Genomic DNA, 23,613 nt, shown 5'->3' with positions numbered 1-23,613 from the left:
CTCAGGGTCAGGGTCATACCAGCCTGGGCTACATAATCGGAGAGCTCCTCTATGTCTCTTTTCATGTAGTCCAGGGAGGTACGTCTCAGGTCATTCACACCAGCATGGACAATGACGGAGTCATATTTGTACTTGCTTTGGAGTGACCTGAGTGCGTGTGTTATGTGGCGGATCCTAGCTCCCGATAGACAGCTCACAGTCACCTTCTCCTTGTTCAGCCTGGTCAGTGGGACATCAGTGTGTCTGACTATGGAGTCACCTATTACTAGTGTATCAGGCAAGGTGTTTGGCCTTAAGGGCTGCGATTGGTCGACACACTGATTTATTGAAGTATGTGTTGCATGTGTTTTGTTTTGAGGTGGTGGATTTTTGGATGTCTGCTTTGGGAGCCTCTGTTGTTTTGGTAAGTTTTTATTAGAGCCTCCAGTATGTCTTTGTGTTTTTATGTGTTTGGTTTGCAGTTGTGGTAGGTCTATGTGGGACTGGGATTGTTGTGTGTGTGGTTGCCATCTCCTCCTGTCTGGTCATGCCAGCCCTGAGTTGAGAGAGTTCAGCCTCCAGTTTGGCTATATAGTTGCATCTCTCACATGTATTTGTGTTTGTTGGGAGGAGGAGAGGGTTGTCTGTGTACATGAGACAATTGTAGCATTGTCTCAAGATACCCAGATTGACCAGCTGAACTGGAGACGACGCCAGTAATCTACCACTCGACATGCTAGAACAGTATAAGGGAGTGGTATACCTTTAAGGGAAGTGGATATTCACAGGGGTGGTAAGTAGATGTAGTGCTTTACTTAGTATGAGAGTGCTTACTTAGTAGAGAAGTATTGAGAACAAGTGCTAGGCTTATAATACAGTGAGTAGTCTGGTTATACTAAGAGTAGAGCTTCCTTAAGGGAAAATTTGAAGAGCAGACTTGGCGGAGCCAGAAAAAGTTTAACCTTGTTTAACCAGTGCTGCGCTATGCGCAGCTAAAAAGCCGTGCAAACGCGGATTTTAAACAGTGAACTACAAAAGAGCTAGAAATGGTCCCAAACAACCAATTACTACAGCTTCTTGTGCTGAGGTCACTTCCCCAAGGACAGGTAGGCTGCTCAAGGCTCCCCACTCCCACTGGTGAGCAAAGAAACTTCCTTCTATCCAAGTAAGGTAATGGACAACACAGGAACTACACCACAGCCCAGAATACAGCAATGCCTGTAAACTGGTCTAAACTAGTCGAGGAAGGCGGGAAAACAAGGATTATTTTTTGTTTTTTTGGTAGAAACACACAGAAAATGCAGAAACAGTGATAAATTAGTTACACAGGCTAGCACACTTTAGTGGGCAGCCTCCACAGTTAAATTAAACAAACAAACAAGCAAACTTTCGATCAAATTCGACTAAAATGTAACTTTAAGTGCAGATTTTAAAATAATGCAGCAATCAGTTAAAAAACAGTTCAGGCTAGTTCAAGGTAAGCTACAGAAGCTATTTCAAGTGAAAAAAAGCAAAGATACTTAAATCCAGAAGGTAGTCACTTTTCTGAGTTCCCTGCTGCTAGGACCACTCTGTAAACCCACGTGGAGCTTGTCTGAGCAGTATAGCCAGAAAAAATGCCCAGAGGCGGATTTTAAACAGTGAACTACAAAAGAGCTAGAAATGGTCCCAAACAACCAATTACTACAGCTTCTTGTGCTGAGGTCTCTTCCCCAAGGACAGGTAGGCTGCTCAAGGCTCCCCACTCCCACTGGTTAGCAAAGAAACTTCCTTCTATCCAAGTAAGGTAATGGACAACACAGGAACTACACCACAGCCCAGAATACAGCAATGCCTGTAAACTGGTCTAAACTAGTCGAGGAAGGCGGGAAAACAAGGATTTTTTTTTGTTTTTGGGTAGAAACACACAGAAAATGCAGAAACAGTGATAAATTAGTTACACAGGCTAGCACACTTTAGTGGGCAGCCTCCACAGTTAAATTAAACAAACAAACAAGCAAACTTTCGATCAAATTCGACTAAAATGTAACTTTAAGTGCAGATTTTAAAATAATGCAGCAATCAGTTAAAAAACAGTTCAGGCTAGTTCAAGGTAAGCTACAGAAGCTATTTCAAGTGAAAAAAAGCAAGGATACTTAAATCCAGAAGGTAGTCACTTTTCTGAGTTCCCTGCGGCTAGGACCACTCTGTAAACCCACGTGGAGCTTGTCTGAGCAGTATAGCCAGAAAAAAACGCCCAGAGGAGGATTTTAAACAGTGAACTACAAAAGAGCTGGAAATGGTCCCAAACAACCAATTACTACAGCTTCTTGTGCTGAGGTCATTTCCCCAAGGGCAGGTAGGCTGCTCAAGGCTCCCCACTCCCACTGGTGAGCAAAGAAACTTCCTTCTATCCAAGTAAGGTAATGGACAACACAGGAACTACACCACAGCCCAGAATAGAGCAATGCCTGTAAACTGGTCTAAACTAGTCGAGGAAGGCGGGAAAACAAGGATTATTTTTTGTTTTTGTTTTTGGTAGAAACACACAGAAAATGCAGAAACAGTGATAAATTAGTTACACAGGCTAGCACACTTTAGTGGGCAGCCTCCACAGTTAAATTAAACAAACAAACAAGCAAACTTTCGATCAAATTCGACTAAAATGTAACTTTAAGTGCAGATTTTAAAATAATGCAGCAATCAGTTAAAAAACAGTTCAGGCTAGTTCAAGGTAAGCTACAGAAGCTATTTCAAGTGAAAAAAAGCAAAGATACTTAAATCCAGAAGGTAGTCACTTTTCTGAGTTCCCTGCTGCTAGGACCACTCTGTAAACCCACGTGGAGCTTGTCTGAGCAGTATAGCCAGAAAAAATGCCCAGAGGCGGATTTTAAACAGTGAACTACAAAAGAGCTAGAAATGGTCCCAAACAACCAATTACTACAGCTTCTTGTGCTGAGGTCACTTCCCCCAAGGACAGGTAGGCTGCTCAAGGCTCCCCACTCCCACTGGTGAGCAAAGAAACTTCCTTCTATCCAAGTAAGGTAATGGACAACACAGGAACTACACCACAGCCCAGAATACAGCAATGCCTGTAAACTGGTCTAAACTAGTCGAGGAAGGCGGAAAACAAGGATTATTTTTTGTTTTTGTTTTTGGTAGAAACACACAGAAAATGCAGAAACAGTGATAAATTAGTTACACAGGCTAGCACACTTTAGTGGGCAGCCTCCACAGTTAAATTAAACAAACAAACAAGCAAACTTTCGATCAAATTCGACTAAAATGTAACTTTAAGTGCAGATTTTAAAATAATGCAGCAATCAGTTAAAAACAGTTCAGGCTAGTTCAAGGTAAGCTACAGAAGCTATTTCAAGTGAAAAAAAGCAAAGATACTTAAATCCAGAAGGTAGTCGCTTTTCTGAGTTCCCTGCTGCTAGGACCACTCTGTAAACCCACGTGGAGCTTGTCTGAGCAGTATAGCCAGAAAAAATGCCCAGAGGCGGATTTTAAACAGTGAACTACAAAAGAGCTAGAAATGGTCCCAAACAACCAATTACTACAGCTTCTTGTGCTGAGGTCACTTCCCCCAAGGACAGGTAGGCTGCTCAAGGCTCTCCACTCCCACTGGTGAGCAAAGAAACTTCCTTCTATCCAAGTAAGGTAATGGACAACACAGGACCTACACCACAGGCCAGAATACAGCAATGCCTGTAAACTGGTCTAAACTAGTCGAGGAAGGCGGGAAAACAAGGATTACTTTTTTGTTTTTTTGTTTTTCTGGTAGAAACACACAGAAAATGCAGAAACAGTGATAAATTAGTTACACAGGCTAGCACACTTTAGTGGGCAGCCTCCACAGTTAAATTAAACAAACAAACAAGCAAACTTTCGATCAAATTCGACTAAAATGTAACTTTAAGTGCAGATTTTAAAATAATGCAGCAATCAGTTAAAAAACAGTTCAGGCTAGTTCAAGGTAAGCTACAGAAGCTATTTCAAGTGAAAAAAAGCAAAGATACTTAAATCCAGAAGGTAGTCACTTTTCTGAGTTCCCTGCTGCTAGGACCACTCTGTAAACCCACGTGGAGCTTGTCTGAGCAGTATAGCCAGAAAAAAATGCCCAGAGGCGGATTTTAAACAGTGAACTACAAAAGAGCTAGAAATGGTCCCAAACAACCAATTACTACAGCTTCTTGTGCTGAGGTCACTTCCCCCAAGGACAGGTAGGCTGCTCAAGGCTCCCCACTCCCACTGGTGAGCAAAGAAACTTCCTTCTATCCAAGTAAGGTAATGGACAACACAGGAACTACACCACAGCCCAGAATACAGCAATGCCTGTAAACTGGTCTAAACTAGTCGAGGAAGGCGGGAAAACAAGGATTACTTTTTTGTTTTTTTGTTTTTCTGGTAGAAACACACAGAAAATGCAGAAACAGTGATAAATTAGTTACACAGGCTAGCACACTTTAGTGGGCAGCCTCCACAGTTAAATTAAACAAACAAACAAGCAAACTTTCGATCAAATTCGACTAAAATGTAACTTTAAGTGCAGATTTTAAAATAATGCAGCAATCAGTTAAAAAACAGTTCAGGCTAGTTCAAGGTAAGCTACAGAAGCTATTTCAAGTGAAAAAAGCAAAGATACTTAAATCCAGAAGGTAGTCACTTTTCTGAGTTCCCTGCTGCTAGGACCACTCTGTAAACCCACGTGGAGCTTGTCTGAGCAGTATAGCCAGAAAACATGCCCAGAGGCGGATTTTAAACAGTGAACTACAAAAGAGCTAGAAATGGTCCCAAACAACCAATTACTACAGCTTCTTCTGCTGAGTTCACTTCCCCTAAGGACAGGTAGGCTGCTCAAGGCTCCCCACTCCCACTGGTGAGCAAAGAAACTTCCTTCTATCCAAGTAAGGTAATGGACAACACAGGAACTACACCACAGCCCAGAATACAGCAATGCCTGTAAACTGGTCTAAACTAGTCGAGGAAGGCGGAAAACAAGGATTATTTTTTGTTTTTGTTTTTGGTAGAAACACACAGAAAATGCAGAAACAGTGATAAATTAGTTACACAGGCTAGCACACTTTAGTGGGCAGCCTCCACAGTTAAATTAAACAAACAAACAAGCAAACTTTCGATCAAATTCGACTAAAATGTAACTTTAAGTGCAGATTTTAAAATAATGCAGCAATCAGTTAAAAACAGTTCAGGCTAGTTCAAGGTAAGCTACAGAAGCTATTTCAAGTGAAAAAAAGCAAAGATACTTAAATCCAGAAGGTAGTCGCTTTTCTGAGTTCCCTGCTGCTAGGACCACTCTGTAAACCCACGTGGAGCTTGTCTGAGCAGTATAGCCAGAAAAAATGCCCAGAGGCGGATTTTAAACAGTGAACTACAAAAGAGCTAGAAATGGTCCCAAACAACCAATTACTACAGCTTCTTGTGCTGAGGTCACTGCCCCAAGGACAGGTAGGCTGCTCAAGGCTCCCCACTCCCACTGGTGAGCAAAGAAACTTCCTTCTATCCAAGTAAGGTAATGGACAACACAGGAACTACACCACAGCCCAGAATACAGCAATGCCTGTAAACTGGTCTAAACTAGACGAGGAAGGCAGGAAAACAAGGATTATTTTTTGTTTTTGTTTTTGGCAGAAACACACAGAAAATGCAGAAACAGTGATAAATTAGTTACACAGGCTAGCACACTTTAGTGGGCAGCCTCCACAGTTAAATTAAACAAACAAACAAGCAAACTTTCGATCAAATTCGACTAAAATGTAACTTTAAGTGCAGATTTTAAAATAATGCAGCAATCAGTTAAAAAACAGTTCAGGCTAGTTCAAGGTAAGCTACAGAAGCTATTTCAAGTGAAAAAAAGCAAAGATACTTAAATCCAGAAGGTAGTCACTTTTCTGAGTTCCCTGCTGCTAGGACCACTCTGTAAACCCACGTGGAGCTTGTCTGAGCAGTATAGCCAGAAAAAATGCCCAGAGGCGGATTTTAAACAGTGAACTACAAAAGAGCTAGAAATGGTCCCAAACAACCAATTACTACAGCTTCTTGTGCTGAGGTCACTTCCCCCAAGGACAGGTAGGCTGCTCAAGGCTCCCCACTCCCACTGGTGAGCAAAGAAACTTCCTTCTATCCAAGTAAGGTAATGGACAACACAGGAACTACACCACAGCCCAGAATACAGCAATGCCTGTAAACTGGTCTAAACTAGTCGAGGAAGGCGGAAAACAAGGATAATTTTTTGTTTTTGTTTTTGGTAGAAACACACAGAAAATGCAGAAACAGTGATAAATTAGTTACACAGGCTAGCACACTTTAGTGGGCAGCCTCCACAGTTAAATTAAACAAACAAACAAGCAAACTTTCGATCAAATTCGACTAAAATGTAACTTTAAGTGCAGATTTTAAAATAATGCAGCAATCAGTTAAAAAACAGTTCAGGCTAGTTCAAGGTAAGCTACAGAAGCTATTTCAAGTGAAAAAAGCAAAGATACTTAAATCCAGAAGGTAGTCACTTTTCTGAGTTCCCTGCTGCTAGGACCACTCTGTAAACCCACGTGGAGCTTGTCTGAGCAGTATAGCCAGAAAAAATGCCCAGAGGCGGATTTTAAACAGTGAACTACAAAAGAGCTAGAAATGGTCCCAAACAACCAATTACTACAGCTTCTTGTGCTGAGGTCACTTCCCCAAGGACAGGTAGGCTGCTCAAGGCTCCCCACTCCCACTGGTGAGCAAAGAAACTTCCTTCTATCCAAGTAAGGTAATGGACAACACAGGAACTACACCACAGCCCAGAATACAGCAATGCCTGTAAACTGGTCTAAACTAGTCGAGGAAGGCGGGAAAACAAGGATTATTTTTTGTTTTTGTTTTTGGTAGAAACACACAGAAAATGCAGAAACAGTGATAAATTAGTTACACAGGCTAGCACACTTTAGTGGGCAGCCTCCACAGTTAAATTAAACAAACAAACAAGCAAACTTTCGATCAAATTCGACTAAAATGTAACTTTAAGTGCAGATTTTAAAATAATGCAGCAATCAGTTAAAAACAGTTCAGGCTAGTTCAAGGTAAGCTACAGAAGCTATTTCAAGTGAAAAAAGCAAAGATACTTAAATCCAGAAGGTAGTCACTTTTCTGAGTTCCCTGCTGCTAGGACCACTCTGTAAACCCACGTGGAGCTTGTCTGAGCAGTATAGCCAGAAAAAAATGCCCAGAGGCGGATTTTAAACAGTGAACTACAAAAGAGCTAGAAATGGTCCCAAACAACCAATTACTACAACTTCTTGTGCTGAGGTCACTTTCCCCAAGGACAGGTAGGCTGCTCAAGGCTCCCCACTCCCACTGGTGAGCAAAGAAACTTCCTTCTATCCAAGTAAGGTAATGGACAACACAGGAACTACACCACAGCCCAGAATACAGCAATGCCTGTAAACTGGTCTAAACTAGTCGAGGAAGGCGGGAAAACAAGGATTATTTTTTGTTTTTTTTTGGTAGAAACACACAGAAAATGCAGAAACAGTGATAAATTAGTTACACAGGCTAGCACACTTTAGTGGGCAGCCTCCACAGTTAAATTAAACAAACAAACAAGCAAACTTTCGATCAAATTCGACTAAAATGTAACTTTAAGTGCAGATTTTAAAATAATGCAGCAATCAGTTAAAAAACAGTTCAGGCTAGTTCAAGGTAAGCTACAGAAGCTATTTCAAGTGAAAAAAAGCAAAGATACTTAAATCCAGAAGGTAGTCGCTTTTCTGAGTTCCCTGCTGCTAGGACCACTCTGTAAACCCACGTGGAGCTTGTCTGAGCAGTATAGCCAGAAAAAATGCCCAGAGGCGGATTTTAAACAGTGAACTACAAAAGAGCTAGAAATGGTCCCAAACAACCAATTACTACAGCTTCTTGTGCTGAGGTCACTTCCCCAAGGACAGGTAGGCTGCTCAAGGCTCCCCACTCCCACTGGTGAGCAAAGAAACTTCCTTCTATCCAAGTAAGGTAATGGACAACACAGGAACTACACCACAGCCCAGAATACAGCAATGCCTGTAAACTGGTCTAAACTAGTCGAGGAAGGCGGAAAACAAGGATTATTTTTTGTTTTTGTTTTTGGTAGAAACACACAGAAAATGCAGAAACAGTGATAAATTAGTTACACAGGCTAGCACACTTTAGTGGGCAGCCTCCACAGTTAAATTAAACAAACAAACAAGCAAACTTTCGATCAAATTCGACTAAAATGTAACTTTAAGTGCAGATTTTAAAATAATGCAGTAATCAGTTAAAAACAGTTCAGGCTAGTTCAAGGTAAGCTACAGAAGCTATTTCAAGTGAAAAAAGCAAAGATACTTAAATCCAGAAGGTAGTCACTTTTCTGAGTTCCCTGCTGCTAGGACCACTCTGTAAACCCACGTGGAGCTTGTCTGAGCAGTATAGCCAGAAAAAATGCCCAGAGGCGGATTTTAAACAGTGAACTACAAAAGAGCTAGAAATGGTCCCAAACAACCAATTACTACAGCTTCTTGTGCTGAGGTCATTTCCCCAAGGGCAGGTAGGCTGCTCAAGGCTCCCCACTCCCACTGGTGAGCAAAGAAACTTCCTTCTATCCAAGTAAGGTAATGGACAACACAGGAACTACACCACAGCCCAGAATACAGCAATGCCTGTAAACTGGTCTAAACTAGTCGAGGAAGGCGGAAAACAAGGATTATTTTTGTTTTTGTTTTTGGTAGAAACACACAGAAAATGCAGAAACAGTGATAAATTAGTTACACAGGCTAGCACACTTTAGTGGGCAGCCTCCACAGTTAAATTAAACAAACAAACAAGCAAACTTTCGATCAAATTCGACTAAAATGTAACTTTAAGTGCAGATTTTAAAATAATGCAGCAATCAGTTAAAAACAGTTCAGGCTAGTTCAAGGTAAGCTACAGAAGCTATTTCAAGTGAAAAAAAGCAAAGATACTTAAATCCAGAAGGTAGTCACTTTTCTGAGTTCCCTGCTGCTAGGACCACTCTGTAAACCCACGTGGAGCTTGTCTGAGCAGTATAGCCAGAAAAAATGCCCAGAGGCGGATTTTAAACAGTGAACTACAAAAGAGCTAGAAATGGTCCCAAACAACCAATTACTACAGCTTCTTGTGCTGAGGTCACTTCCCCAAGGACAGGTAGGCTGCTCAAGGCTCCCCACTCCCACTGGTGAGCAAAGAAACTTCCTTCTATCCAAGTAAGGTAATGGACAACACAGGAACTACACCACAGCCCAGAATACAGCAATGCCTGTAAACTGGTCTAAACTAGTCGAGGAAGGCAGGAAAACAAGGATTATTTTTTGTTTTTGTTTTTGGTAGAAACACACAGAAAATGCAGAAACAGTGATAAATTAGTTACACAGGCTAGCACACTTTAGTGGGCAGCCTCCACAGTTAAATTAAACAAACAAACAAGCAAACTTTCGATCAAATTCGACTAAAATGTAACTTTAAGTGCAGATTTTAAAATAATGCAGCAATCAGTTAAAAACAGTTCAGGCTAGTTCAAGGTAAGCTACAGAAGCTATTTCAAGTGAAAAAAAGCAAAGATACTTAAATCCAGAAGGTAGTCACTTTTCTGAGTTCCCTGCTGCTAGGACCACTCTGTAAACCCACGTGGAGCTTGTCTGAGCAGTATAGCCAGAAAAAATGCCCAGAGGCGGATTTTAAACAGTGAACTACAAAAGAGCTAGAAATGGTCCCAAACAACCAATTACTACAGCTTCTTGTGCTGAGGTCACTTCCCCAAGGACAGGTAGGCTGCTCAAGGCTCCCCACTCCCACTGGTGAGCAAAGAAACTTCCTTCTATCCAAGTAAGGTAATGGACAACACAGGAACTACACCACAGCCCAGAATACAGCAATGCCTGTAAACTGGTCTAAACTAGTCGAGGAAGGCGGAAAACAAGGATTATTTTTTGTTTTTGTTTTTGGTAGAAACACACAGAAAATGCAGAAACAGTGATAAATTAGTTACACAGGCTAGCACACTTTAGTGGGCAGCCTCCACAGTTAAATTAAACAAACAAACAAGCAAACTTTCGATCAAATTCGACTAAAATGTAACTTTAAGTGCAGATTTTAAAATAATGCAGCAATCAGTTAAAAACAGTTCAGGCTAGTTCAAGGTAAGCTACAGAAGCTATTTCAAGTGAAAAAAAGCAAAGATACTTAAATCCAGAAGGTAGTCACTTTTCTGAGTTCCCTGCTGCTAGGACCACTCTGTAAACCCACGTGGAGCTTGTCTGAGCAGTATAGCCAGAAAAAATGCCCAGAGGCGGATTTTAAACAGTGAACTACAAAAGAGCTAGAAATGGTCCCAAACAACCAATTACTACAGCTTCTTGTGCTGAGGTCACTTCCCCAAGGGCAGGTAGGCTGCTCAAGGCTCCCCACTCCCACTGGTGAGCAAAGAAACTTCCTTCTATCCAAGTAAGGTAATGGACAACACAGGAACTACACCACAGCCCAGAATACAGCAATGCCTGTAAACTGGTCTAAACTAGTCGAGGAAGGCGGGAAAACAAGGATTATTTTTTGTTTTTGTTTTTGGTAGAAACACACAGAAAATGCAGAAACAGTGATAAATTAGTTACACAGGCTAGCACACTTTAGTGGGCAGCCTCCACAGTTAAATTAAACAAACAAACAAGCAAACTTTCGATCAAATTCGACTAAAATGTAACTTTAAGTGCAGATTTTAAAATAATGCAGCAATCAGTTAAAAACAGTTCAGGCTAGTTCAAGGTAAGCTACAGAAGCTATTTCAAGTGAAAAAAAGCAAAGATACTTAAATCCAGAAGGTAGTCACTTTTCTGAGTTCCCTGCTGCTAGGACCACTCTGTAAACCCACGTGGAGCTTGTCTGAGCAGTATAGCCAGAAAAAAATGCCCAGAGGCGGATTTTAAACAGTGAACTACAAAAGAGCTAGAAATGGTCCCAAACAACCAATTACTACAGCTTCTTGTGCTGAGGTCACTTCCCCCAAGGACAGGTAGGCTGCTCAAGGCTCCCCACTCCCACTGGTGAGCAAAGAAACTTCCTTCTATCCAAGTAAGGTAATGGACAACACAGGAACTACACCACAGCCCAGAATACAGCAATGCCTGTAAACTGGTCTAAACTAGTCGAGGAAGGCGGGAAAACAAGGATTATTTTTTGTTTTTTTTGGTAGAAACACACAGAAAATGCAGAAACAGTGATAAATTAGTTACACAGGCTAGCACACTTTAGTGGGCAGCCTCCACAGTTAAATTAAACAAACAAACAAGCAAACTTTCGATCAAATTCGACTAAAATGTAACTTTAAGTGCAGATTTTAAAATAATGCAGCAATCAGTTAAAAAACAGTTCAGGCTAGTTCAAGGTAAGCTACAGAAGCTATTTCAAGTGAAAAAAGCAAAGATACTTAAATCCAGAAGGTAGTCACTTTTCTGAGTTCCCTGCTGCTAGGACCACTCTGTAAACCCACGTGGAGCTTGTCTGAGCAGTATAGCCAGAAAAAATGCCCAGAGGCGGATTTTAAACAGTGAACTACAAAAGAGCTAGAAATGGTCCCAAACAACCAATTACTACAGCTTCTTGTGCTGAGGTCACTTCCCCAAGGACAGGTAGGCTGCTCAAGGCTCCCCACTCCCACTGGTGAGCAAAGAAACTTCCTTCTATCCAAGTAAGGTAATGGACAACACAGGAACTACACCACAGCCCAGAATACAGCAATGCCTGTAAACTGGTCTAAACTAGTCGAGGAAGGCGGAAAACAAGGATTATTTTTTGTTTTTGTTTTTGGTAGAAACACACAGAAAATGCAGAAACAGTGATAAATTAGTTACACAGGCTAGCACACTTTAGTGGGCAGCCTCCACAGTTAAATTAAACAAACAAACAAGCAAACTTTCGATCAAATTCGACTAAAATGTAACTTTAAGTGCAGATTTTAAAATAATGCAGCAATCAGTTAAAAACAGTTCAGGCTAGTTCAAGGTAAGCTACAGAAGCTATTTCAAGTGAAAAAAAGCAAAGATACTTAAATCCAGAAGGTAGTCGCTTTTCTGAGTTCCCTGCTGCTAGGACCACTCTGTAAACCCACGTGGAGCTTGTCTGAGCAGTATAGCCAGAAAAAAATGCCCAGAGGCGGATTTTAAACAGTGAACTACAAAAGAGCTAGAAATGGTCCCAAACAACCAATTACTACAGCTTCTTGTGCTGAGGTCACTTCCCCAAGGACAGGTAGGCTGCTCAAGGCTCCCCACTCCCACTGGTGAGCAAAGAAACTTCCTTCTATCCAAGTAAGGTAATGGACAACACAGGAACTACACCACAGCCCAGAATACAGCAATGCCTGTAAACTGGTCTAAACTAGTCGAGGAAGGCGGGAAAACAAGGATTATTTTTTGTTTTTGTTTTTGGTAGAAACACACAGAAAATGCAGAAACAGTGATAAATTAGTTACACAGGCTAGCACACTTTAGTGGGCAGCCTCCACAGTTAAATTAAACAAACAAACAAGCAAACTTTCGATCAAATTCGACTAAAATGTAACTTTAAGTGCAGATTTTAAAATAATGCAGCAATCAGTTAAAAAACAGTTCAGGCTAGTTCAAGGTAAGCTACAGAAGCTATTTCAAGTGAAAAAAGCAAAGATACTTAAATCCAGAAGGTAGTCACTTTTCTGAGTTCCCTGCTGCTAGGACCACTCTGTAAACCCACGTGGAGCTTGTCTGAGCAGTATAGCCAGAAAAAAATGCCCAGAGGCGGATTTTAAACAGTGAACTACAAAAGAGCTAGAAATGGTCCCAAACAACCAATTACTACAGCTTCTTGTGCTGAGGTCACTTCCCCAAGGACAGGTAGGCTGCTCAAGGCTCCCCACTCCCACTGGTGAGCAAAGAAACTTCCTTCTATCCAAGTAAGGTAATGGACAACACAGGAACTACACCACAGCCCAGAATACAGCAATGCCTGTAAACTGGTCTAAACTAGTCGAGGAAGGCGGAAAACAAGGATTATTTTTTGTTTTTGTTTTTGGTAGAAACACACAGAAAATGCAGAAACAGTGATAAATTAGTTACACAGGCTAGCACACTTTAGTGGGCAGCCTCCACAGTTAAATTAAACAAACAAACAAGCAAACTTTCGATCAAATTCGACTAAAATGTAACTTTAAGTGCAGATTTTAAAATAATGCAGCAATCAGTTAAAAACAGTTCAGGCTAGTTCAAGGTAAGCTACAGAAGCTATTTCAAGTGAAAAAAAGCAAAGATACTTAAATCCAGAAGGTAGTCACTTTTCTGAGTTCCCTGCTGCTAGGACCACTCTGTAAACCCACGTGGAGCTTGTCTGAGCAGTATAGCCAGAAAAAATGCCCAGAGGCGGATTTTAAACAGTGAACTACAAAAGAGCTAGAAATGGTCCCAAACAACCAATTACTACAGCTTCTTGTGCTGAGGTCACTTCCCCAAGGACAGGTAGGCTGCTCAAGGCTCCCCACTCCCACTGGTGAGCAAAGAAACTTCCTTCTATCCAAGTAAGGTAATGGACAACACAGGAACTACACCACAGCCCAGAATACAGCAATGCCTGTAAACTGGTCTAAACTAGTCGAGGAAGGCGGAAAACAAGGATTATTTTTTGTTTTTGTTTTTGGTAGAAACACACAGAAAATGCAGAGACAGTGATAAATTAGTTACACAGGCTAGCACACTTTAGTGGGCAGCCTCCACAGTTAAATTAAACAAACAAACAAGCAAACTTTCGATCAAATTCGACTAAAATGTAACTTTAAGTGCAGATTTTAAAATAATGCAGCAATCAGTTAAAAACAGTTCAGGCTAGTTCAAGGTAAGCTACAGAAGCTATTTCAAGTGAAAAAAGCAAAGATACTTAAATCCAGAAGGTAGTCACTTTTCTGAGTTCCCTGCTGCTAGGACCACTCTGTAAACCCACGTGGAGCTTGTCTGAGCAGTATAGCCAGAAAAAATGCCCAGAGGCGGATTTTAAACAGTGAACTACAAAAGAGCTAGAAATGGTCCCAAACAACCAATTATTACAGCTTCTTGTGCTGAGGTCACTTCCCCAAGGACAGGTAGGCTGCTCAAGGCTCGCCACTCCCACTGGTGAGCAAAGAAACTTCCTTCTATCCAAGTAAGGTAATGGACAACACAGGAACTACACCACAGCCCAGAATACAGCAATGCCTGTAAACTGGTCTAAACTAGTCGAGGAAGGCGGAAAACAAGGATTATTTTTTGTTTTTGTTTTTGGTAGAAACACACAGAAAATGCAGAAACAGTGATAAATTAGTTACACAGGCTAGCACACTTTAGTGGGCAGCCTCCACAGTTAAATTAAACAAACAAACAAGCAAACTTTCGATCAAATTCGACTAAAATGTAACTTTAAGTGCAGATTTTAAAATAATGCAGCAATCAGTTAAAAACAGTTCAGGCTAGTTCAAGGTAAGCTACAGAAGCTATTTCAAGTGAAAAAAAGCAAAGATACTTAAATCCAGAAGGTAGTCACTTTTCTGAGTTCCCTGCTGCTAGGACCACTCTGTAAACCCACGTGGAGCTTGTCTGAGCAGTATAGCCAGAAAAAAATGCCCAGAGGCGGATTTTAAACAGTGAACTACAAAAGAGCTAGAAATGGTCCCAAACAACCAATTACTACAGCTTCTTGTGCTGAGGTCACTTCCCCAAGGACAGGTAGGCTGCTCAAGGCTCCCCACTCCCACTGGTGAGCAAAGAAACTTCCTTCTATCCAAGTAAGGTAATGGACAACACAGGAACTACACCACAGCCCAGAATACAGCAATGCCTGTAAACTGGTCTAAACTAGTCGAGGAAGGCGGGAAAACAAGGATTATTTTTTTGTTTTTTTTTTGGTAGAAACACACAGAAAATGCAGAAACAGTGATAAATTAGTTACACAGGCTAGCACACTTTAGTGGGCAGCCTCCACAGTTAAATTAAACAAACAAACAAGCAAACTTTCGATCAAATTCGACTAAAATGTAACTTTAAGTGCAGATTTTAAAATAATGCAGCAATCAGTTATAAAACAGTTCAGGCTAGTTCAAGGTAAGCTACAGAAGCTATTTCAAGTGAAAAAAAGCAAAGATACTTAAATCCAGAAGGTAGTCGCTTTTCTGAGTTCCCTGCTGCTAGGACCACTCTGTAAACCCACGTGGAGCTTGTCTGAGCAGTATAGCCAGAAAAAATGCCCAGAGGCGGATTTTAAACAGTGAACTACAAAAGAGCTAGAAATGGTCCCAAACAACCAATTACTACAGCTTCTTGTGCTGAGGTCACTTCCCCAAGGACAGGTAGGCTGCTCAAGGCTCCCCACTCCCACTGGTGAGCAAAGAAACTTCCTTCTATCCAAGTAAGGTAATGGACAACACAGGAACTACACCACAGCCCAGAATACAGCAATGCCTGTAAACTGGTCTAAACTAGTCGAGGAAGGCGGAAAACAAGGATTATTTATTTGGGTTTTTTTTGTTTTTTGGTAGAAACACACAGAAAATGCAGAAACAGTGATAAATTAGTTACACAGGCTAGCACACTTTAGTGGGCAGCCTCCACAGTTAAATTAAACAAACAAACAAGCAAACTTTCGATCAAATTCGACTAAAATGTAACTTTAAGTGCAGATTTTAAAATAATGCAGCAATCAGTTAAAAACAGTTCAGGCTAGTTCAAGGTAAGCTACAGAAGCTATTTCAAGTGAAAAAAAGCAAAGATACTTAAATCCAGAAGGTAGTCACTTTTCTGAGTTCCCTGCTGCTAGGACCACTCTGTAAACCCACGTGGAGCTTGTCTGAGCAGTATAGCCAGAAAAAAATGCCCAGAGGCGGATTTTAAACAGTGAACTACAAAAGAGCTAGAAATGGTCCCAAACAACCAATTACTACAGCTTCTTGTGCTGAGGTCACTTCCCCCAAGGACAGGTAGGCTGCTCAAGGCTCCCCACTCCCACTGGTGAGCAAAGAAACTTCCTTCTATCCAAGTAAGGTAATGGACAACACAGGAACTACACCACAGCCCAGAATACAGCAATGCCTGTAAACTGGTCTAAACTAGTCGAGGAAGGCGGGAAAACAAGGATTATTTTTTTTGTTTTTTTGGTAGAAACACACAGAAAATGCAGAAACAGTGATAAATTAGTTACACAGGCTAGCACACTTTAGTGGGCAGCCTCCACAGTTAAATTAAACAAACAAACAAGCAAACTTTCGATCAAATTCGACTAAAATGTAACTTTAAGTGCAGATTTTAAAATAATGCAGCAATCAGTTAAAAAACAGTTCAGGCTAGTTCAAGGTAAGCTACAGAAGCTATTTCAAGTGAAAAAAAGCAAAGATACTTAAATCCAGAAGGTAGTCACTTTTCTGAGTTCCCTGCTGCTAGGACCACTCTGTAAACCCACGTGGAGCTTGTCTGAGCAGTATAGCCAGAAAAAATGCCCAGAGGCGGATTTTAAACAGTGAACTACAAAAGAGCTAGAAATGGTCCCAAACAACCAATTACTACAGCTTCTTGTGCTGAGGTCACTTTCCCCAAGGACAGGTAGGCTGCTCAAGGCTCCCCACTCCCACTGGTGAGCAAAGAAACTTCCTTCTATCCAAGTAAGGTAATGGACAACACAGGAACTACACCACAGCCCAGAATACAGCAATGCCTGTAAACTGGTCTAAACTAGTCGAGGAAGGCAGGAAAACAAGGATTATTTTTTTTATTTTTTTGGTAGAAACACACAGAAAATGCAGAAACAGTGATAAATTAGTTACACAGGCTAGCACACTTTAGTGGGCAGCCTCCACAGTTAAATTAAACAAACAAACAAGCAAACTTTCGATCAAATTCGACTAAAATGTAACTTTAAGTGCAGATTTTAAAATAATGCAGCAATCAGTTAAAAACAGTTCAGGCTAGTTCAAGGTAAGCTACAGAAGCTATTTCAAGTGAAAAAAAGCAAAGATACTTAAATCCAGAAGGTAGTCGCTTTTCTGAGTTCCCTGCTGCTAGGACCACTCTGTAAACCCACGTGGAGCTTGTCTGAGCAGTATAGCCAGAAAAAATGCCCAGAGGCGGATTTTAAACAGTGAACTACAAAAGAGCTAGAAATGGTCCCAAACAACCAATTACTACAGCTTCTTGTGCTGAGGTCACTTCCCCCAAGGACAGGTAGGCTGCTCAAGGCTCCCCACTCCCACTGGTGAGCAAAGAAACTTCCTTCTATCCAAGTAAGGTAATGGACAACACAGGAACTACACCACAGCCCAGAATACAGCAATGCCTGTAAACTGGTCTAAACTAGTCGAGGAAGGCGGGAAAACAAGGATTATTTTTTTTGTTTTTTTTGGTAGAAACACACAGAAAATGCAGAAACAGTGATAAATTAGTTACACAGGCTAGCACACTTTAGTGGGCAGCCTCCACAGTTAAATTAAACAAACAAACAAGCAAACTTTCGATCAAATTCGACTAAAATGTAACTTTAAGTGCAGATTTTAAAATAATGCAGCAATCAGTTAAAAACAGTTCAGGCTAGTTCAAGGTAAGCTACAGAAGCTATTTCAAGTGAAAAAAAGCAAAGATACTTAAATCCAGAAGGTAGTCACTTTTCTGAGTTCCCTGCTGCTAGGACCACTCTGTAAACCCACGTGGAGCTTGTCTGAGCAGTATAGCCAGAAAAAAATGCCCAGAGGTGGATTTTAAACAGTGAACTACAAAAGAGCTAGAAATGGTCCCAAACAACCAATTACTACAGCTTCTTGTGCTGAGGTCACTTCCCCCAAGGACAGGTAGGCTGCTCAAGGCTCCCCACTCCCACTGGTGAGCAAAGAAACTTCCTTCTATCCAAGTAAGGTAATGGACAACACAGGAACTACACCACAGCCCAGAATACAGCAATGCCTGTAAACTGGTCTAAACTAGTCGAGGAAGGCGGGAAAACAAGGATTATTTTTTGTTTTTTTGGTAGAAACACACAGAAAATGCAGAAACAGTGATAAATTAGTTACACAGGCTAGCACACTTTAGTGGGCAGCCTCCACAGTTAAATTAAACAAACAAACAAGCAAACTTTCGATCAAATTCGACTAAAATGTAACTTTAAGTGCAGATTTTAAAATAATGCAGCAATCAGTTAAAAAACAGTTCAGGCTAGTTCAAGGTAAGCTACAGAAGCTATTTCAAGTGAAAAAAGCAAAGATACTTAAATCCAGAAGGTAGTCGCTTTTCTGAGTTCCCTGCTGCTAGGACCACTCTGTAAACCCACGTGGAGCTTGTCTGAGCAGTATAGCCAGAAAAAAATGCCCAGAGGCGGATTTTAAACAGTGAACTACAAAAGAGCTAGAAATGGTCCCAAACAACCAATTACTACAGCTTCTTGTGCTGAGGTCACTTCCCCCAAGGACAGGTAGGCTGCTCAAGGCTCCCCACTCCCACTGGTGAGCAAAGAAACTTCCTTCTATCCAAGTAAGGTAATGGACAACACAGGAACTACACCACAGCCCAGAATACAGCAATGCCTGTAAACTGGTCTAAACTAGTCGAGGAAGGCGGAAAACAAGGATTATTTTTGTTTTTGTTTTTGGTAGAAACACACAGAAAATGCAGAAACAGTGATAAATTAGTTACACAGGCTAGCACACTTTAGTGGGCAGCCTCCACAGTTAAATTAAACAAACAAACAAGCAAACTTTCGATCAAATTCGACTAAAATGTAACTTTAAGTGCAGATTTTAAAATAATGCAGCAATCAGTTAAAAACAGTTCAGGCTAGTTCAAGGTAAGCTACAGAAGCTATTTCAAGTGAAAAAAAGCAAAGATACTTAAATCCAGAAGGTAGTCACTTTTCTGAGTTCCCTGCTGCTAGGACCACTCTGTAAACCCACGTGGAGCTTGTCTGAGCAGTATAGCCAGAAAAAAATGCCCAGAGGCGGATTTTAAACAGTGAACTACAAAAGAGCTAGAAATGGTCCCAAACAACCAATTACTACAGCTTCTTGTGCTGAGGTCACTTCCCCCAAGGACAGGTAGGCTGCTCAAGGCTCCCCACGCCCACTGTTGAGCAAAGAAACTTCCTTCTATCCAAGTAAGGTAAACCCACGTGGAGCTTGTCTGAGCAGTGTGTTTGGTGGGTTGGAAGATGAGTAGTTTAGTTTTGTTTGGGTTGAGTATTAATTGGGCATTGGACAACCAAGCTTCAACAGAGGAAATGGCTTCCTGTGTGAGTTTTTGCAGTTTGGGTAGGGACTGGGCTGAGCAGATGATGGTTGAGTCATCTGCATAATTTATGAGTGTGCCATGTTTGGTGATAGAGGCTAGATTATTGGTGAAAACAGAGAAGAGTAGGGATCCAAGGTTAGATTCTTGGGGAACTCCTATGGAGACAGGTAGTTGGGGAGATATGTCATTCTGCCATACAATGGATTGTTGGTGGTCAGACAGGTAACTCTGAAACCAGTTGGTGACTGATTGAGAGAAGGATAGGTTATTGAGGACAGAGATGAGTTGTTTGTGTGGGACCATGTCAAATGCTTTAGATAGGTCTAGGAAAGTAGTAGAGGAGAGACAGCCATTGTTTTTATGCTGAAGGATAGTGTTAGTAAAGGAGAATAAGGCAGTGGTGGTGCTATGGTTTGTCGGAAACCATGCTGAGTATTGGAAAGGAGGTTGTTAGTAAGGAGGTAGTCTGAGACCTGAGAGTGTATGCATCTCTCTAGTATTTTGAAGAGTGGTGAGAGAATAGCTATGGGTCTGTAATTGGTTAGTTCTGTGGAGGGGCCGTTTTTGTGGAGGGGAATTATGTGTGATACTTTCCACAGTGTGGGAATGTAACTTTCTGACAGAGATTGGTTAATCAAGATGGATACTGGGTAGACCAGAGCATCAGCTGTGATTTGTAGGTATTCACTTGGGAGGTTTTCTGCTGCTAATTTGGTGGGTTTAAGTTTAGTTAAGATTTTTTTTTATGTTGGAGGTAGGTACAGGAGAAAAAGAGAAGGCAGTGGGGAGATTATTAGTTGAAGGTATGGGTTGGAAGGGAGGGGGGTTGTGTTGTTTAGCTAGTGATAGTATGGTTTGTGTGATGTGTGTGTTGAATGAGGTAGCAATATTTTCGGAGGAGTGAGGGATGTTAGGAGGAGGGGTACTGACTTTACCTGGGTGGAGGATGTTTATGGAGGACCAGAATTGTTTGGGGCTGTGTTGGGAGGAGTCTTGGACAGACTGGTTGTATTGGAATTTGTCCTTTTTTATTAGCTTTTTGACTCTATTGTGTAGTTCTAGGAATTTCTGTCTAGTTGAGGGGGTTTTGGTTTTGCGCCAGTGCTCTCAGGCTTTATCCCTGTTTTTCATTTCTGACTTAGTGGTTTTCTGTAGCCATGGGGAGGGTTGTGCTTTGTTTCTGGAAAGTCTTACGGGGACATGGTAATTAAGGATGCTCAGGAAGGTAGTATTAAAAAATTCAACTGTGTCATCAAGACTGAGGTACTTTAGAGGATGCCAATTACATTCTTTGAGGGATGAGATGAATGTGAGTGGGTTAAAGTTTAGTTTTTACGTATTTGACAGTAGATGACAGGTTTAGCTTGGTATAGGTATTTTTTGAGTAGGAATGTTGGGGAGTGATCACTGAGGCTATTTGATAAGCAGCCTGCTATATATGACTGGGGGCTCTTACTGACTAGTATCCAATCCAGGGTAGTGTGCTTGCTGGAGTTTTTATTTATCCTGGTTGGCGACTAGACTAGTTGGATGAAGCCATGAAGGTTTACATGATGGCTTGGATGGTTGCCAGAACAGGATTGTCAGTGAATATTGAAATCACCTAAAATTATAGCTTCTTGGGGGAGATGGTGGGTAGACCAGCTGAGGAGGTTTTCTACTGGAGGGATGTTTTGGCTAGGTGGGAAGTAGCATCCAATTATGTTGATGGTTTTGTTTTGGTTTATTTTTAGGTTGGTATATATTATTTCTTCATTGCCTATTTGTGGAGCTGATGGTTTTAAGATCTGGATGTTTAGATGCTGTTTAAATATTATAGCTACACCGCCTCCTTTCTTGTTTAGCCGGTCTACTCTTAGCATGCCGTAACCGGTAGGGAGTATTTGCTCACTGAAGTTTAATCTTCTGAATGCGCATTGTTTTTTCATGCTTTAATCAGTGAATTAATGTATTTATGGCTATTTTACATCTTTACATCTTTACAATTGTCTACTTTATGAGAGACTAAAGCATGTATACCTTGTTACGTGCACAGATTCCCTCTCTTGTTTTGTCATTTATCCTTCTGTTTCATTCTGATAAGCATGAACTACAAGTTTTATGCCTTAAACTTCTATAACAAAGTGATTATTCAAAAATAATGTCTTACCTTCTTACTACTCATATCCTTTCCATTCTCAGACTCTGCCTAACTGAACATTTCTGTTCTGTTGGCCATTCCTTACATGACTTAGTCAATTGTTTGTTAATACATTACATCACATTTCTTCCCCTCCCACACAGAACACATATACCCCTCCAATTATTTCAGTAATCATACATTTTTTTTTATCCAACTCTTTAGTATCCCTACAGCTCTTGGGAGGCTTTGCTGTCATCATTGACCTGTACCTTACTTGTAACTTCATTGTTCTCTTTACTCCCCTCCCCTCCCCAAAAAAGTCTTCATGTCTTGCCCATTTTTAGTCTTTTTACTTCTGCATGCATTTTTTTTACGTTTATGTTAATTTCGTTAAAAGAGACCATCCAGTGTTCTATCTTCTCTATTGTGTACTTTCACTACTGTTTGGATGATTCAAATCTTCTAGTCCTTATACTTTAAATGGTAACATTTCTTTCACTTTCCATGCCCTAGTCATCCATTCTTTTGTACAATTCACTATTGTATGCTTGCAGACTGTTCATACCAATTATTCCATTATATTGTAACATTCTGATTGTGCTATAGCTTTGGTCTTCATCCTTCCAGCTTGCTTGCTTTATTTCTTGTCTCACAATTCTCTTGCTTATAACTAAGCATTCAAATCTCACATTATTTATGACCCACTTCCTTGCTATCCAATTCAAACCCAAATGCCTGCTTGCAGTCCCCTTACACCTCTGTCTCTGATCTTTCCATCCTGTTCTTTCATCAACCTGTTTACTACCCCTTTTGTGAATTATACTCATCCACGTGAATCTGATTTGCTTTTTCTTTGCCTCTGTACCTACCCCTACTTTATACTAGCAACACTGCTCTTTACATTTCTACTTCTCAAATTCATAATATGTTTATTTAACATTCATGTGCCTCTGTTGCTAGCATGTTAAGGGATCTGAAGCAATCCACTCTTTCTCTCTCTTTGTGTAATCTATAACCATCTTCTGATAATTTGCTGCTAACTATATGATTCATTCTTAAACTCTTTTCTCTAATCTCTGCAGGTCATATATCTTGACATCTACTTGGGCCTTGCCCTGTACCTATACAGGAAAGCATCACCCTCAAATCATATGTGATTTATCTTCTTCACTTTCCCTTCCTATTGATCTGTGATTGATGTTCCTTTGACTGATAATATTGCTCCTTCTTCCACACTTCTTTTTTTGATCATCTCTTTAATCCTTCTTCATCTCAATTGGTTCAACACCATCTTTTTCTGTCTGGCGATTTGCTTGAGAAGAAATTTGACTGTCACAGTACCAATCCCACTTGAAGTCATTCTGTTCAGTTGAAAGCAGTTTGCAGCCCCTTGACCGTGTGATTCTTAGGCCTGGTATCTAGCAGTGTTAATATCACATGCTGGTTACTACATGCAGTGAAGAGCTGAGCATCCAGATCAGCCCAGCCTGGACTCCTGTAGCTTTGGCCACAATCTGTGGGATTATCTGTAGACAGAATTGATCAGGAAAGACTAGATCAATTTTAATTTTCATATCTTTAATAGCAAACATTTATTTTTCTTCTAAAATATTTCAAAAATCAATGTTTTGTTCTATAGGGAAATGACACAAAAGATGACTAGGCCTTCCTGGAACTTGACTTGAACAGACAAAGTATTTCAAATATTACTATGTTTAAAATTTTCTAGTGCTTCTAATGCTTTTTTTGTTTGTTATTCATTATAATTCTTTAGACTATTTTCTTGCATCCTGCATCTACTTAATAATTCAAATAAAGCTCACATTGATTGCCCATGATCTATTCTCCAGCAAATCATTCTTTTTCATTAATATTCTTAATTCATCTCTAGTTTCTTTCATCACTCTGTAGCACGTAGCAAAATTAGTTTTGATACTGCTGATTTCTTCATCATGCCCTCTTTCTTTTGTATGGTTTCTTGGATCTGAGTCTGTTGTTTTTTTTCCAATAGTCTTTGATGCCCATGTATCGTAATCTATCCCTGACAACATATCTTCTAGAGCAGTCACTTCTGAACTCCTTTTTAATGAATTTCATGAATTTCTGAAATTACTATTTTTTTTTACTTTGAACTGCTGATGTTTCTTCTATTTTTTCTCCTGTTTTTTTTTCCTTGACTGGAGATGCTTAAGATCTCACTCAGAAACCATGACTGCAGTGCTAGGTCTTTTCACCCTGCTGTGTTTAATGATA

This window comes from Protopterus annectens, chromosome 7.part0, assembly GCF_019279795.1.
Source record: "Protopterus annectens isolate FY-2018-M chromosome 7.part0, PAN1.0, whole genome shotgun sequence".
In the NCBI taxonomy this organism is placed as follows: domain Eukaryota; kingdom Metazoa; phylum Chordata; order Ceratodontiformes; family Protopteridae; genus Protopterus; species Protopterus annectens.
Note: the sequence above shows the minus strand (reverse complement) of the source record.